The sequence below is a fragment of the Coturnix japonica genome, chromosome Z (genome assembly GCF_054131305.1).
Source record: "Coturnix japonica strain WE chromosome Z, WE-NBRP24, whole genome shotgun sequence".
In the NCBI taxonomy this organism is placed as follows: domain Eukaryota; kingdom Metazoa; phylum Chordata; class Aves; order Galliformes; family Phasianidae; genus Coturnix; species Coturnix japonica.
Genome location: NC_140702.1, coordinates 6,656 through 17,434, shown reverse-complemented (window position 1 = coordinate 17,434; position 10,779 = coordinate 6,656). Strand labels below are relative to the sequence as shown.

The 10,779-nt window shown below is 46.9% G+C and overlaps 1 long non-coding RNA gene across 2 annotated transcripts; it reads left to right on the top strand.

The window, feature by feature from the left end:
• Positions 1-2,253: 2,253 nt before the first annotated feature.
• On the top strand, positions 2,254-10,543 carry LOC146753306 (uncharacterized). Of its 2 annotated transcripts, none has more exons than XR_014939110.1 (5): positions 2,254-4,075; positions 4,445-6,383; positions 7,591-7,692; positions 9,047-9,152; positions 10,231-10,543. It is a non-coding gene; the product is annotated as an uncharacterized LOC146753306 (long non-coding RNA). The 2 variants fall into 2 exon arrangements; XR_014939109.1 differs by having other exon boundaries at positions 2,254-4,246.
• Positions 10,544-10,779: the final 236 nt, after the last annotated feature.

Here is a 10,779-nt window from a genome sequence, read left to right as displayed (position 1 = left end):
CCTCATGATGAATGTTAAAGAAATGATCTACTAGATCTCGATGGAAAGTGGAACCATATGCTAGTTCTAGGAACACAGCACTTGTCTCATGATCTGAATGCATCTCAAGGCATGCTCCTTGTGACACTGCCAGAACTTCTATCATTAACAGATGAGCACCGTGCCCTGATAGATGGTTAAACCGCTTGCAGTGCACTGTCAGATGCACAGGCTGCCAGCTGTATGTGCTGTGACCAAATAAACCAAACACTGAAATCTTTCAGAATTTTAGGACCTGCAAGCATTGCATTCATATTTAAAATAAAAAATTCCTAAGTTACACATGTTCTAGGTTTCCATTTGTTAGATACAACATACCTTTGGAAGTAGGCACCTGAAAGGGTATGCCTTCTACTTGCTTCTCTGTCTGACTCTTCTAAAAGAAGGCCTTTGGAGCAGGAAGTGCAAAGGACAGCTCATTTCTTAATGCTGACTCTGCATCAACATTCTCTGTGTTTGCACGCTTCCTTTTTTTGTTGCTGGAATTGACAGTGTGAATTCCATATCACCCAGTTGAGTATCATGCCTCGAATGCTGCCATAGACGGAACAAAAGGTTTTCTGATCACATCCGGAGAAATTACTCTCAAGGAAATTCTAACAGCTGAGAAGCTCAGACACAATGCTTATAAAAATATAATGCACTACTTGTCTGTTGAACAAAAGAGTTTAAACCTCTGATTCTCTCCTAGAATAAGTTCGTTTCTTATAGACTGTCAAATGCCATTTTTTCACAGAATCACAGAATCACAGAATTGTAGTGGTTGGAAGGGACCTCTAGAGATCATCGAGTCCAACCCCCCTGCCAAAGCAGGCTCCCTACACCATATCACACAGCTTGGCGTCCAGGCGGGTCTTAAATATCTCCAGAGAAGGAGACTCCACCACCTCCCTGGGCAGCCTGTTCCAGTGCTCCGTCACCCTCACTGTAAAGAAGTTCTTGCACACATTCGTGTGGAACTTCCTATGCTGTACTTTCATCCCATTACCCCCAGTCCTGTCCCCACGCACTACTGAAAAGAGACCAGACTCACCACTATGGCTCCCACACCTCAGGTATTTATAAACCTGGATCAAGTCCCCTCTCAGCCTTCTTTTCTCAAGGCTAAACAGACCCAGTTCCCTAAGTCTCTCCTCATAGGGGAGATGCTCCAGGCCCTTCACCATCTTAGTGGCCCTCCGCTGGACTCTTTCCAAGAGATCCCTGTCTTTTTTGTACTGGGGAGCTCAGAACTGGATACAATACTCCAGATGAGGCCTCACCAGGGCAGAGTAGAGGGGGAGGATCACCTCCTTCGACCTGCTGGACACGCTCTTTTTAATACACCCCAGTATGCCATTGGCTTTTTTGGCTACAAGGGCACACTGCTGGCTCATGGTCAATCTGTAGTCCACCAGGATGTCCAGGTCCCTCTCAGCAGATCTCCTCTCCAGCAGGTCTTCCCCCAGCCTGTACTGGTGCATGCAATTATTTCTACCCAGGTGCAAGACTCTACACTTGCTTTTGTTAAACCTCATCCGGTTTCTTACTGCCCAGCTCTCCAGCCTGTCCAGGTCTCGCTGAATGGCAGCACAGCCTTCAGGCGTGTCAGCCCATCCTCCCAACTTCGTGTCATCACAAACTTGCTGAGGGTGGTCACTATCCCCTCATCAAGGTCGTTGATGAAGATGTTGAACAAGACCGGACCCAGCACAGACCCCTGGGGGATGCCGCTAGTTACAGGCCTCCAGCCAGACACTGCACTGCCAACAACAACCCTCTGCACTCTGCCAGTCAGCCAATTCTCGACCCACTTCACCGTCCACTCATCTATCCCATACTTCCTCAGCTTTGTTATAAGGATGTCATGGGGGACAGTATCAAAAGCCTTACTGAAATCAAGATAGACTACATCTACTGCCCTCCCCCTGTCCACCCAGCTAGTGACATCTTCATAAAAGGCCACCAGGTTGGTCGAGCACGACCTCCCCTTGGTGAACCCATGCTGGGTACTCCTGATAACCTCCTTTTCTCCCAGTTGTCTGGAGATGGCATCCAGCACAAGCTGATCCATCACCTTCCCTGGGACAGAGGTGAGGCTGACTGGCCTATAGTTACCCGGGTCTTCCTTCTTGCCCTTTTTGAAGACTGGAGTGACATTGGCCGTCCTCCAGTCTTCAGGCACCTCCCCAGTTCTCCAAGATCTCTGATAGATTACAGAGAACGGTTCAGCAACGACCTCTGCCAGCTCTCTCAGCACCCGCGGATGCACCCCATCAGGTCCCAAGGATTTATGGACCTTAATGTTTCCTAGGCACTCACGGACCACCTCTTCCCTGACTAAAGGGAAATCTCCCGTTCCCCAGACTCTCTCATCAACCTCCAGAGTCTGGATTTCTTGAGGGAGAGCCCTTTCACTAACGACAGAAGCAAAGAAGGCGTTCAGTATTTCCGCCTTCTCAGCATCCCCCGTTACCAGAGCGCCTTTCTCACTTAGTATGGGGCCCACATTCTCCCTAGCCTTCCTTTTGCCATTAACGTATTTAATAAAGCCTTTTTTATTATTCTTTATCTCCTTAGCTAGATTCAACTCCAGGTGGGCTTTCGCCTTCCTGGTCACATCTCTGCAGTCCCTGACTACATTCTTGTATTGTTCCCAAGTGGTCAGACCCTTTTTCCACATATCATGTACTTTCTTCTTTCTGCGGAGCTTGCACATGAGCTCCTTACTCATCCACGCAGTTCTCCTTGCACATTTTCCCGATTTCTAAGTCACAGGGACGCACCGATCCTGAGCTTGGAAGAAGAGCCGTTTACACGCTATCCAGCTCTCATAGGCCCACTTGCCTTCCAGCACCCTGGCCCACGGAATAGCCCCAAGTAGGTCCTGAAGGAGATCAAAGTTGGCTGTCCTAAAGTCCAGGGTAGCAATCCTACGTTTTGCTTTGCTTCCTCCACTCAGGATCTCGAACTCCACCATCTCATGGTCACTACATCCCTTTTTCATTATTCAGTCCCTCATCTACTCATTGTCACCTTCCAACATGGCTCCTTGTGTAACTCCATTGATACCTCCACATCTACATACAGCTTCATTGTCAAACATCAGCTCCGTGTCCCCCCCCAGACACCTCAACATCCCCCCCCCCAACCATCTCTGCCCTCCATCATCTTAGCATTACTGTAGTATCAGAACCGGAACTTACCTCCTGTAGTGCTGTTCTAGGCTGAGCAATGTGATGGCGGAGAAGCCAAGTCCTGGAGCTCCATCCAGCAGCTCTTGTTCCAAGGCAGCAACAGAGCAGAAGAGCTTCTTCATGTGGGTAGATGTGACTGCAGCAAGGAGCTCCAGCAAATAAGTGCTGGCCCCCGGTGCCAGACCTTATATGAGCACCAGGAGGGGGCGGAGCCAGCCCTTCAGCCAATCGGATGTGTTGCCTGCACTTGGGCTGTACTGCTGTGTCTCCGCCCCATCATGGCTTCCAACCATGACTAAGCATTTCTATTATATCACCCTAATTATATCATGATATCATCACCCCCATCACCCCCCATCTTCCCAATGTCCCCCCAGCATCAACCTCAGAGTGGTGCCCATAGTGTCACCCCATTGTGACACTGAGATCTGCAGCCCTGTGTCCATATACTGTGCTGTCATTTCTCCTCTATCCATAACCCTCCCCTTTAAGAACAAATAAATGTAATTATTAACCTGTTATTGCTTTAATTTTTGGCTTTGTTCCTGATTGGAGCTGTTATGTAACATCCTGATTGGGCACCTGCTGAGGGGAGGGGCCAACCCCATGGGCACAGGTGGGGGCCGTTGAGCTGTGGACTGTGATTGGTTGGAGCCTGGCTCCTCCCCTCCTTGATTCGTATTTAAGGGCTGGGAAGGGCAGTGGGCAACATCAGTTCCAGCTCAGTGCTCCTATGGGAGCATTGAGGGAGAGGATTCTCCTTCCTGCTGCTTTCGAGGTCTGGATGCCATATGGGATGTGATTCTGCTTGGAGATCCTTTCCTTTGGGGTCAATGGTGAGTCTTCGACTTTGCAATGGGGTAAGGAATTTCTTCTTTATTACTGGACTGATGTCTTCTCCTTTTGATTGCTCCTAACAGCACTTATGGATGGGGGTGAGAAGGAGCTGTATCTACTTATGGATGGGTATGAGAAAGAGTTGTATCTAGAGCCTGCTTCCTTTGGATGGAGGGCTCAGCCTACACAATGGGGTGAGCGATCCCTTCTTTATTGCAGGGTTTGGGGGTGGAATGGGTCACTTTGGGATGCTCCATCCCTAGAGGTGTTTGAGGCTGTGGGACCTTGGTGTGGTGGTTGGGTACTGTCCCCATAGCAGGAGGGTTGAATGGAGATGGTTGTGATGGTCTTCAGTGCTGATCATCATTTGATTCTATGCTCATATATTGCAGAGTATCAGCCCCAATGCTGGCTGCTATGGGACATTGTTCATCACTATCTCCATCTGGACACGGAGCCATTGGCTGGCTGCTCTCTGGACTCGGTTCTACAGCCAGTTCTTCATCCATCTCATCATCTTCCCATCCACTTGGTGTCTTCATCACTTGGACATGAGGACGGTGTGGGGTCCTGCATCAGAGGCCTTGGTGAAGTCTAAGTAGATGATATCAGCAGCTCTTCCTTCGTCTGCTGATGCATCAGTGCCATCACAGAAGTCTACAAGGTCGGTCAATGAGGATTTGCCCTTGGTGAAGTCACACTGGTTCTCCATCATCACCTCCTGCTTCCGTGAGCCCTGGGTCCTTCTATGAGGATCTCCATCATCACCTCCTGCCTTCCATGAGCCCTGTGTCCTTCTATGAGGATCTCCATCATCACCTCCTGCCTTCCATGAGCCCTGTGTCCTTCTATGAGGATCTCCATCATCACCTCCTGCTTCCATGAGCCCTGTGTCCTTCTATGAGGATCTCCATCATCACCTCCTGCTTCAATGATCCCTGGGTCCTTCTATGAGGATCTCCATCATCACCTCCTGCTTCCATGAGCCCTGGGTCCTTCTATGAGGATCTCCATCATCACCTCCTGCTTCCATGAGCCCTGGGTCCTTCTATGAGGATCTCCATCATCACCTCCTGCCTTCCGTGAGCCCTGGGTCCTTCTATGAGGATCTCCATCATCACCTCCTGCCTTCCGTGAGCCCTGGGTCCTTCTATGAGGATCTCCATCATCACCTCCTGCTTCAATGAGCCCTGGGTCCTTCTATGAGGATCTCCATCATCACCTCCTGCTTCCATGAGCCCTGGGTCCTTCTATGAGATCTCCATCATCACCTCCTGCCTTCCGTGAGCTCTGGGTCCTTCTATGAGGATCTCCATCATCACCTCCTGCTTCCATGAGCCCTGGGTCCTTCTATGAGATCTCCATGATCACCTCCTGCCTTCCATGAGCCCTGGGTCCTTCTATGAGGATCTCCATCATCACCTCCTGCCTTCCATGAGCCCTGGGTCCTTCTATGAGGATCTCCATCATCACCTCCTGCCTTCCATGAGCCCTGGGTCCTTCTATGAGGATCTCCATCATCACCTCCTGCCTTCCATGAGCCCTGGGTCCTTCTATGAGGATCTCCATCATCACCTCCTGCCTTCCATGAGCCCTGGGTCCTTCTATGAGGATCTCCATCATCACCTCCTGCTTCCATGAGCCCTGGGTCCTTCTATGAGGATCTCCATCATCACCTCCTGCCTTCCGTGAGCCCTGGGTCCTTCTATGAGGATCTCCATCATCACCTCCTGCCTTCAATGAGCCCTGGGTCCTTCTATGAGGATCTCCATCATCACCTCCTGCCTTCCATGAGCCCTGGGTCCTTCTATGAGGATCTCCATCATCACCTCCTGCCTTCCATGAGCCCTGGGTCCTTCTATGAGGATCTGCTTTGTGGTCATTCCCAGCACAGCAGTGGGACCGACGGCTCAGCGGTTCCTGGGCTCATCCCTTCTACCTTCCTACAAAGGAGTGCCATGTTGGCCGTGTTTCTGCTCACTGGACTGCACCCCATTGTCACCACTTCTCAGTCTGCGATGCGTCTCATCTGGACTCATAGACTGTTTGATTTCAGGACCTTGGTTGGTCTTGCACTGGGTTGTTGACCTTATAAGGTCCAATGGGGTCTCATGGGGCCCTATTGGTTCCAACATCCCTCCCTACCAAACCCAAGGTGAGTGCTGTGTCTATGAACTGCCCTGCAGATGTGGGCAGTGCCTTCATTGCCGTGTTGTGTCCCACAGGTTCCAGCAGAGCACAGATATGTGCGGCTCCTGATGAGAGCAGCAAGGAACAGAAACCTGCATTGCTTGGACCCAGCTTTGCTGATGGTAACTCTCAGCCCAGCAGGTAAGGGCAGCACACACAATTGCTTTTTACCTGTTCCATACTGAGACTGAAGGTAACGTTCCATTATTATAATGATAATATCTGCTCTCATCCTTCTGCATTCTCTTTTCCTCTGTTCTCTGCTGTTTCTCCAGCATTTCCTGCAGTGTTTCCTTTGTTCTCACTTTATGTTCTGTTCATTCTATGGGCCTTGTTGTTCATTTTGGTGCTTCATTCCCTTCAGCCTTTCATTCCATGTTGGAGTTCCAAGCAGTTTCCTCTGCTGCCTTGCCCTCCATCTTGATCATCTTTGCAATGTTCTATTGGGCCTTGCCCCCCATCCTGATATTTCTTGTGGTGCCCTTTTGGGCCTAGCCATCCATCTTGGTGTTTGCTGCAGTTTTCTCTTCAGCTTTGCCCTCCATCTTGATGTTCCTTGCAGTGTTCTTCTGGGCCTTGTCCTCATCTTGATGTTCTCTTTGGCCTTGCCATCCATCTTGATGTTTTACATGATCTTTTTTGGCCCTTGCCCTCCATCTTGATGTTTCAGCAGTGCTGTTTTGGGCCTTGCCCTCTGTTTTGCAGTTCCATGCAGCGTTCTTTTGGGCCTTGCCCTAAACCTTGATGTTGTATGTGCCCTTTTGGGCCTTGTTCTCCATCTTGCTGTTCCTTTAATGCCCTTTTGGGCCTTGTTCTCCATCTTGATGTTCCCTGCCATGTTCTCTTGGGCCGTGCCCTCCTTTTTGTTGTTCCTGCAGTGTTCTTCTGCTGTTTCCATTTGGCCTCCTACTCTGCCTTCCCTTTGCCCTCTGTTCTTGGTGTTCCATACCCTGCTCTCCTTGCTGTTTCTTTACCTTAGACTTTCCCTTGGCTGTTCTATTACTGTTGCCCTTGCCTTACTGTTGGTGTTTGCTTTGCTTTTCTTTTGTTGGGGCTTTCTGTGCTTGTTCTGCTGCCTTTGGCTCTATGGGGTTTGGTGGGAGGCAGCATTCATGGTAATGTTGACCTGAAGGGAACTTTATGGGATAATTGCAGGAACTTTATGGCCTTAATGGGAAATCTAGTGATAATTGCAGTTTTCTGTAGAGTATCTGTAAATCTAACCCTTTGTTTTTAAGTAACCTTCATTCTAATCATAGTACAAAATACTATTTTAAAGTAACTGCACCTTTAACCTTAGAAATAGCATTACTTCTATTTCTAATAGTATTTATTCTATCCCTAATAGCATGGGTTCTATCCTACTGATGACAGCAGCGAGGAACAGAAACCTGCATTGCCTGGAATGCTCCAGACCCAGCTTTATTGATGGTAACTCTCAGCCCAGCAGGTAAGGGCAGCACATATCAATTGGTTTTTACCTGTTTCATACTGAGATTGAAGGTAACGTTCCATTATTATAATGATAATATCTGCTCTCATCCTTCTGCATTCTCTTTTCCTCTGTTCTTTGCTGTTTCTCCAGCATTTCCTGCAGTGTTTCCTTTGTTCTCACTTTATGTTCTGTTCATTCTATGGGCCTTGTTGATCATTTTGGTGCTTTATTCCCTTCAGCCTCTCATTCCATGTTGTAGTTCCAAGCAGTTTCCTCTGCTGTTTTGCCCTCCATCTTGATCATCTTTGCAATGTTCTATTGGGCCTTGCCCCCCATCCTGATATTTCTTGTAGTGCCCTTTTGGGCCTTGCCCCCCATCTTGATGTTTCTTGTAGTGCCCTTTTGGGCCTTGCCCCCCATCTTGGTGTTTGCTGCAGTTTTCTCTTCAGCGTTGCCCTCCATCTTGATGTTCCTTGCAGTGTTCTTTTGGGCCTTGTCCTCATCTTGATGTTCTGCGTGATGTTCCCTTGGGCCTTGCCATCCATCTTGATGTTTTACATGATCTTTTTTGGCCCTTGCCCTCCATCTTGATGTTTCAGCAGTGCTGTTTTGGGCCTTGCCCTCTGGTTTGCAGTTCCATGCAGTGTTCTTTTGGGCCTTGCCCTACATCTTGATGTTGTATGTGCCCTTTTGGGCCTTGCTCTCCATCTTGATGTTCCCTGCAGTGTTCTTTATGGCCTTGCTCTATTTTGCAGTTCCATGCAGCATTCTTTTGGGCCTTGCCCTCTGTTTCATTGTTCCCTTTGTTGTTCTCTTGGCTCTCCACGCTGTTTTCCCTTTGGCCTTTGTTCTTGGTGTTTCCTATAATGGTCTGTTTGCTGTTGCTTTTGCTTTGGCTTTCCTTTGGCTTTCCTTATTGCTTTTGCCCTTGCCTTACCCTTGGCTGCTTGCTTTGCTTTTCTGTTGCAGTGTCTTTCTGTGGTTGTTCTGCTTGTCTTTGGGATTTGTGTTAATGTTTTGTTTGTGTTAATCTTGATCTGCTCCCCTGGCTTAATGCGGGCTGTAGTGATAATGACTGTAACCTGTATTTGTTAATGGAACTGATATTTACCTAATATTTACCCAATACTAAAGGTGTCTGTTATGATAAATGCAGTCATAAAAGTGATGCTCAGTGCTTTATGTGAAAGTCACTTTAATTATGATCATAGTGTGGGATACAATTGTTAAACTTACTGCAAATCTAGACTTAAAAGTAGCATTAATTATATCCATAATAGCAATTAATTATATCCATAATAGCATTAATTATATCCCTAATAGCATTAATTGTATCCCAGTGCCTTCATTGTCATGTTGTGTCCCACAGGTTCCAGCAGAGCACAGAGATGTGCGGCTCCTGATGAGAGCAGCGAGGAACAGAAACCTGCATTGCCTGGACCCAGCTTTGCTGATGGTAACTCTCAGCCCAGCAGGTAAGGGCAGCACACAGCAATTGGTTTTTACTTGTTACGTACTGAGATGCGAGGTTAGTGTTTTTGACTTCATTTTTGCACTCCGTGGTGTCCTATGGGCTGTCTGTGCTTGTCCTACTGTGTTGTCTTTGTGTTTGGTCTTTGCTGTTGCTCAGTTGTTTCTTGCAGTGTTTTTCTTGCCCTCTGTTTTGACATTCTTTGATGCATTCTCTTTGGCTTTGCCCTCCATTTTGGTGTATCTTGCATCCTTCTTTTGGGCTTTGCCATCCATTTAGGCATCCATTGCATCCTTCTTTTGGACTTTGCCGTCCATTTAGGCATCCATTGCATCATTCTTTTGGGCTTTGCTGTCCATTTAGGCATCCATTGCATCATTCTTTTGGACTTTGCCATCCATTTAGGCATCCATTGCATCATTCTTTTGGACTTTGCCGTCCATTTAGGCATCCATTGCATCATTCTTTTGGGCTTTGCTGTCCATTTAGGCATCCATTGCATCATTCTTTTGGACTTTGCCATCCATTTAGGCATCCATTGCATCATTCTTTTGGATTTTGCAGTCCATTTAGGCATCCATTGCATCATTCTTTTGGACTTTGCCATCCATTTAGGCATCCATTGCATCATTCTTTTGGACTTTGCCGTCCATTTAGGCATCCATTGCATCATTCTTTTGGATTTTGCAGTCCATTTTGCCGCTCCTTTTCTTGTTCTCTTGGGCTTTGCCCTCCTTTTCAGTGTTCCCTGCATCCTTTTGTAGGGCCTTGCCCAATATTTTGATATTCTCTTGGGTGCTTTCTTCCATTTTGCAGTTTCCTGCATCATTTTGTTGCACCTTCGTGTCCCTATTCCTGTTCTCTGCAGTGTTTTGTGTTGTATTATGTTCTGTTTTGATGTTTTTTGTGCTGCTCTTTTGGGCCTTGCTGTTCATTTTGGCATTCTCTGTGTTCTTCTTTTGCACTTTTAGCTCCATTTTGGTGTTTTTTGTAGCAGATTATTGGGCCTTGCCCACTATTTTACATTTTCATGTCCCTCTGGTTTCAGCCCATTGATCTAACTATGTGCTTTTCTTCCTTAGGGCCCTTATATTCCCTCGCTGATGGATGTTCCCCTTTGATGCAGCACTCCATGCTGCCATGCAGGCGTTCAATAAAGCTTTGGGGGGCTGACGATCCATCACAACAGCACATCAGCTTCATGTTAGTCAATTAACCTCCATTTAATTGGAATTAGCTTTTGAGTTAAGTTCTGTTAATCAAATTGGTTTAAGGTTTGCGTTCAGTTAACCTTACCCAAATTGGTTATAGGTTTGACATCACACTTAAACAAATTGGTTTTACCTTAGTAATCTATTAACTTTACTCAGATTAGGTTTTGTTTTGTAATCATATCACTGCAACTAAATTGGTTTTTGATTTGTTGTTAATTAATCTTAATCAAATTGGTTATAGCTTTTTAATTAATTATGTTAACAAAATTGGCTTTAGCTTTCATTCAGTCATTGTTAATCAAATTGGCTTTAGTTTTGCCACTTTATTTTTCATTGTTAATTAAATTGGCTTTAGTTTTCTAATTTTTAAATGTTACTTAAATTGGTTGTAGCTTTACAACCGTTTAAGTTTAATCT